Source organism: Astyanax mexicanus, chromosome 10, assembly GCF_023375975.1.
Source record: "Astyanax mexicanus isolate ESR-SI-001 chromosome 10, AstMex3_surface, whole genome shotgun sequence".
In the NCBI taxonomy this organism is placed as follows: domain Eukaryota; kingdom Metazoa; phylum Chordata; class Actinopteri; order Characiformes; family Acestrorhamphidae; genus Astyanax; species Astyanax mexicanus.
The window spans coordinates 7,976,862-7,983,406 of NC_064417.1; positions in this window are offsets into that span (position 1 = coordinate 7,976,862).

The window sequence follows — 6,545 nt, forward strand, 5'->3', positions numbered from 1 at the left end:
GCCCTTTTGAAACGTCGTAATTATTATTATTATTAAGATTTTACTGAGGCCGGTTTGAAATTGTCTTTTGAAAATCTGAGCGATTAAAAACGAGTAAAAACAGAATGCCCTGAAATCAGCTCGCACACACCCGACCTCTCTCTTCCTCTGTCACGTGACCCCACGTGACTCGTTCAGTTCAGCGAGTCTTCAGCACAGCACGCACGGCAACAGATAGGCTTCTTCTCCCCCGTGTCCCACCAGCCAGGTAACATACACATCAAGTAAAATCCTACCGTTTGCCCTCTAAGCCCAACGTGAAATCATTTTGTTGTGCAGTAAAATGTCTCATACAGCACCAAACTACTAAGCATCTTTAGCTGACTGGTCACCAGATAAACTAGCCACTCTAGCCCAAATCAATGATAGATAACGTGAGGACGACCACATACAGTCCCGGTTCTGGACTGATTTGCTTGGGGTGGGCAGTAAAATTAAAAGTGCGCTAAAAATTGCCCTTTTTCCCCCCTGAGCACTTGCCCCCCAAAATGTCTGTGCACGCCACTGACTGTGTGGCCCATCGCTGCAGGACTGCTTCGACTGCACAGACTGGCAGGTCTTCAGGGAGGCTGCTGAGTGTGAGGGGGAGCTGGATCTGGAGAAATACACATCTGCTGTTCTCGGGTACATCAGCAAGTGCGTGGAGGATGTCACTACCACCAAGACTGTGACTTGCTACCCGAACCAGAAGCTGCCTTTAGGTCCGGTAACTCAGATGAACTTAGGAGGGCTAGAAGAGAGCTGACAGTTGGAGTTAAGAAGGCAAAAGCTGCATATGCTCAGAAAATCCAGGGACACTTTTCCTCCCAGTATCCACAGAGCATGTGGAGGGGCATCAAGTGCATCACGGACTACAAATCCAACGTTGCACAAAGCTCCAAAGACCCTTCCTGCCTGAGGCTCTCAACAAGTTCTACGCCCACTTTGAGAATCCTGACAACAGGATTAGCAATCAATGGGATGACAATAAGGTGTGAGTGGGTGTAAAAAATGGGTGCAATATAAAGTAGCTGAATGGACATGGTAGGACCCCCTTTTGCCTTCAGAACTGCCTTAATCCTTCGTGGCATAGATTCAGCAAGGTACTAGAAACATTCTTCATAGACTCTGGTCCATATTGACATGATAGCATCACAAAGTTGCTGCAGATTTGTTGGCTGCTGCACATCCATGATGAGAATCTCCCATTCCAACTCATCCCAAAGCTGCTCTACTGGATTGAGATCTGGTGGCTGTGGAGGCCATTTGAGTACAGTGAACTCTCTGGTTCAAGAAACCAGTCTCAGATGATTGGCGCTTTATGACATGGCGCATTATCCTGCTGGAAGTAGCATCAGAAAATACAGGTACACTGTGGTCATAAAGGGATGGAGGACATGGTCAGCAACAATACTCAGGGAGGCTGTGGCACTGACATGATGCTCAATTGGTACTAATGAGCCCAAAGTGTGGCAGGAAAATATCCTCCACACCAACAATATACACCAAAATATACACCACCACCACCAGCCTGAACCGTTGATACAAGGCAGGATGGATCCATGCTTTCATGTTGAGGCCAAATTCTGACCCTACCATCTGACTGTAGCAGCAGAAATCGAGACTCATCAGACCAGGTTACGTTTTTTCAATCTTCTATTGTCTACAGGTGAGCCTGTGCAAATTCTAGCCTCAGTTTTCTGTTCTTAGCTACAGGAGCTGCACCCGGTGTGATCTTCTGCTGCTCTAGCCCATCCACCTCAAGGTTGGACGTCTTGAGATGCTCTTCTTCTGCAGACCTCGGTTGTAACGAGAGGTTATTTGAGTTACTGTGGCCGTTCTATCAGCTGGAACCAGTCTGGCCGTTCTCCTCTGACCTCTGGCATCAACAGGGCATTTGAGCCCACAGAACTGAACTGCAGCTCACTGGATATTTTCTCTTTTTTGGATCATTCTCTGTAAACCCTAGAGATGGTTGTGGGTGAAAATCCCAGTAGATCAGCAGTTTCTGAAATACTCAGACCAGCCCGTCTGGCACCGACAACCATGCCACGTTCAAAGTCACTTAAATCACCTTTCTTCCCATTCTGATGCACGATTTGAACTGCAGAAGATCATCTTGGACATTCTACATGCCTAATTGCATTGAGTTTCTGCCATGTGATTGGTTGATTCGACATATTTGTTAAGGAGCAGTTGGACAGGTGTTCCTAATAAAGTGGCTGGTGAGTGTATATTGAAATGTATTGCTGTCTACAACCAACTGTAAATCATTTCTTCTAAAGATGAGATGGTTCTACCGAACACAACAGTGCATCTCATCCTTATCTTCTTCTCTCTACACACTGTGTTTGTTGGTCTGCATGTGCACATATGATGATCATGATAAGTTTCTCTGAAATGCTTTTTAGGTCATGCATTGTTTTATTTAAATCTAGAGCAGTACACTGAAGTGATGATGTACTAAAGCTTAAAGCAAAAGCATCTTCAGCAGAGTTCATAAACGTGACAATGACTTCTTTACCACAGTGAATACACACTGTATACAGCATCAATCAAAGTTTTCATTTAACACTGGTACATGTGCTGATGATAAAAGCTCTCTCTTATATAATATCCATATAATACTGTGACATATCAGTTGTTTATTTTCAGTTATTTTAAGTCATGCACTGTTTGATCTTATTACAAAAAGTAATAAAGCTCTGATTATTCTGAAAGTGCGCGATGAGTAAAAGATGATGGGTACCACTTTAAAATAAGACTACCCTTATAAACAGTTTATAAATGGTTTATAAACTAGGTTATTAAGTATTATTGTTGTCATTTCTATCCATGTTGTTATTTATTCATTAACTGTTTATTAATGAGTTTTAAAGTATTTGCAGCCTGTCACACGGAGCTCTTTTGATACCGGCGCCAGGCGCCGATACACCACACTATACACTAACAGTTAATGCCATACATATCTTTCATGTTGAGCTACTGCTAATTTCAAGCTAACCAGCTCTGTGGGTGCACACACATTGTTTGTAGCAATAGTTTAACAAAAGTACCACAATATAGTTGAATAATCACACACACACAGGTTTTCAATGTTTTTAATAACTTATCTTAGCGTGGTGAGGGGGAGCCACATTTGTTTGTCTGTCTTTTCTCTCCTGCAGCACTTCCGGGTGACCAAAGGACCAGAACTCTGGAAGCCAGCTGGCTTTGTAGTGCCTGCCTCGTTATGATCCATGATCTCATCCAATTGCTGTTAATTAAGAGTAAATTAAGGGTTGTGAAGAGACTAGGGTTTTGTAATGTGAACGGATGTGTTGTATGTAATATGTGTAACAATTTGACTATTTGTAAATCTTGCCATTGTTTTGTAAATTGGGAGATTAATGGGGTTTTGTAGGTCTGCAGCTGTTTAGGGTTAATTGTAGGGGAGGGGCTAGTTGGTATTTAAGCCCTTAGAAAGGGGGATTGGGGTGGCCATTTTGCAACGGCAGTTTGGGTTGTAGTTCTGAGCTGTGCAGTTTGTTTTTCAGACTGGGAAGTTTGTACTTTATGTTAGTTATATGTTTGTTTTCCTTTTGTTAGTTTCATTGGCCTATATTACTTGTAGCACTTTGAAATTTCAACTTTATTTTTGTTCATTTTTGTTGTGTTCATTTGCTCACTTTTGGCACACTCGGACTGTAAATAAACACCTTCCTTGCTTTGGAGTTGCAACTTTTGGCTGTGTCATCATTTTGTCACGGAACCCATGTGACACAGCCTAATTAATAACCATTAATAAAATCCTTTAGAAACCGTTCATAAGCCCTTTATAAAGGTAGTCTTATTTTAAAGTGGTACCGGATTATGTAAAGTGTGCTGCATCCGTCTCGTGCTGAAGCTGAGTTTTTCTTCAGTCTTTAGAGATGTCGAGAGTCTTCTGACACATCCTGCCTTTAGGAGTTGTAACTCTGAAAGACACAGTTATTACAGTTATCTCACTTTTCTTTCAGTCAGGAGTCCCATCTCCTGATAATCAGCAGCAAATCAGATTTAATATACAAAACAAATGTATTCATACATTTAATAAAAGAGTCAGTCACATATCTACTGTATATATTCTCTAAAGGAGGATACTCACATGTAGCCTGGTTTGGGGCAGTGGATCGGTAGTCTTTTTATTCCTTCGACGGCATGACTGGGGATTGTAAAACTGACGAAGAAGAAGCAGCACTCATCAGGCTGTTGTATAGCTAAAGCTAAAGAAGAGGAGAAAAGAGGGTTTCAAAGTAGAGTTTAGAATCTTTGCCCGAGTCCATGTGACGTAGGCGTCAGATTTTTTGTTGCTATTTTTATTTAATATAAAGCTATGGCATGATAATCGCAATGTAGCAAAATAACAAATCAAATTGTTTAAAAAAAGAGTTGCATAAGTTAAAATGTTACAATCAGTCTGAGCATTGAGCTCCTCTACTTGTCCGCATTACGCACTTGACTTGCAGTGCATAGCCTTATTGCTGTTTTTTGTGTTTAAAAAAAAATTAAACCATCCAATTATAATAGCTTAAAGGAAAGTCATTCAGACATCATTCTTGTAGGCCTATGGATCATTGTTCGCATTGTTTGTGTTTTAGTATTTCAGATTAAAAAAACATTTATAATAAATATTTATGATAAACATTTTTCTTAAATATTAGGTCTATGCTTCTTCAGTGTTGCAGTGTTAATTTACATAATTCTAAACAGATTTCACTCATTCAAACAGCCCGAAAACCTAATTACAGTTTATGGGACAGATCGGGTCAGGCTCGGGCTGGGTCGGCTTGGATATTTTGGGCACGATCTAAGCTCTATTTCAAAGCTTGGTCTAATATCTAATTGTAAAACATTTAGACCATTAATATTAATAATAATAATAATAAGAAGAAGAAGAAGAATAATAAGCTTTAATGTGTTGCTTTGCTTTTTTCCCGAGGCCCACAAAGACTGGAAATGTTCAGTCAGCTTCTGCAATATAATGGGGCCTCCTGCCTTCGGGGGATCATAAAAGTTCTTGGTATTGTGACTTTCAGCATAACCCTAGTTTTTATCAGCCTTTCTGCTAAACCAAGCATCCTGCATCTTACAGAGTTTCCTCTTAACCTTTTTCCCTGCAATGTCGATGATATCTTTCTTTACTCACTACGCAGGATCGTTTTTGTCCTGCTCATCAAACCTGCAGGTTGCTGGTCCAAGGTGTTCAAGGGCAGTGGAGTAGACAGCATCTCTAAAGGTTGCTCACTGCACATAGGTCTTTGGAGAACTCTTCTACAGCTGAGCTGAGCTTCAGCTTGGAGACATTAAGCTGCTTAGCAGTGTTTTAACCTTAAGGTCTACTTGCAGGCAGTATGCAAAGCTTAAACTTGGACACTATGAGCCGATGGTCGGTCCAGCATTCGGCGCCACACACAGCCTTCATCACATCCTGCCGATTCCTTTCTCTAGTGATGAGATAGTCTATCAGGTGCCAATGCCTAGAGTGAGGGTATATCCAGGATGTATTTTTTGGGTAGGGAGGTCAGAATAGGGTGTTAGTGACAATAAGGTCATGGGCAGTGCACAGCTTCAGAAACAGGAGACTGTTGGTGTTGCAATTGATAAAGCCATGCTGCCCCAGAACACCCTCCCAGATCTGATGATCGGACCCCACTCTGGCATTGAAATCCCCAAGGACAGCAAGCTTCTCTGTCAGTGAGACTACTGCAGTACGGATGTGCAGTTCTTCATAGAACTTGTCATTTGGTGATTATTGATACCCTCTGGGAGCTTGGTTAGTCTTCGGCAAGATGGGACTTGATGGCAAAGGTAACATCTGCCTCTCGTCGCTCAATGCTGGTACAGCTGCTCTAAAATAAGGCGGCTACAAGTTCTTCTGTCTGCCTTGGTGTAATCGAAGATGGTTTGCACATTCCATTACCCAAGGTTGAGCATGTTCATTTTCATCTTTTTTGTCTCACCAAGTTTGGCCAGCCATTGGACGCCATTCACCCATCAGCGGTTCTACCCCTTAATATCTCCACATACACCAATAACATAATTAAAATAGTGTTTTTATGCTGTATTTACCTAATTCATGTCTACCTAATTCAGTGCACAGCACTGAAATCACCACAAGCATAGTTTTGTGATTGGTGTGAAGGCCGTTCTTATTCTAATTGTGGTACATTTTACTCTATGATTAAGTAAGAGTTCAAGTCTTCACTATAGGTACTACTCAAGTACAGTACTCCAGAGTAATCCTACTTATCAATATATGAAAATGTGTTATCAGTCTGTAACACTTACGTGCTGCATCTGAGGAGACTGCAATCAGCAGGACCAGCCCCAGGGTCAAACCCATCCAGCGCATCTTCTCCGCAGACATTATGAAGCTCTGGCTGTCGCTCTTTAACTTCTGTTGCAAATTTGATCTGCTGTCCCTCTCTCTCTCCTTTTATAATTACTGTAAAGCTGGTCATCCAGCCCTCCACTGCCCCCTCCTTTAACCTTATCTTCCTCTCAGA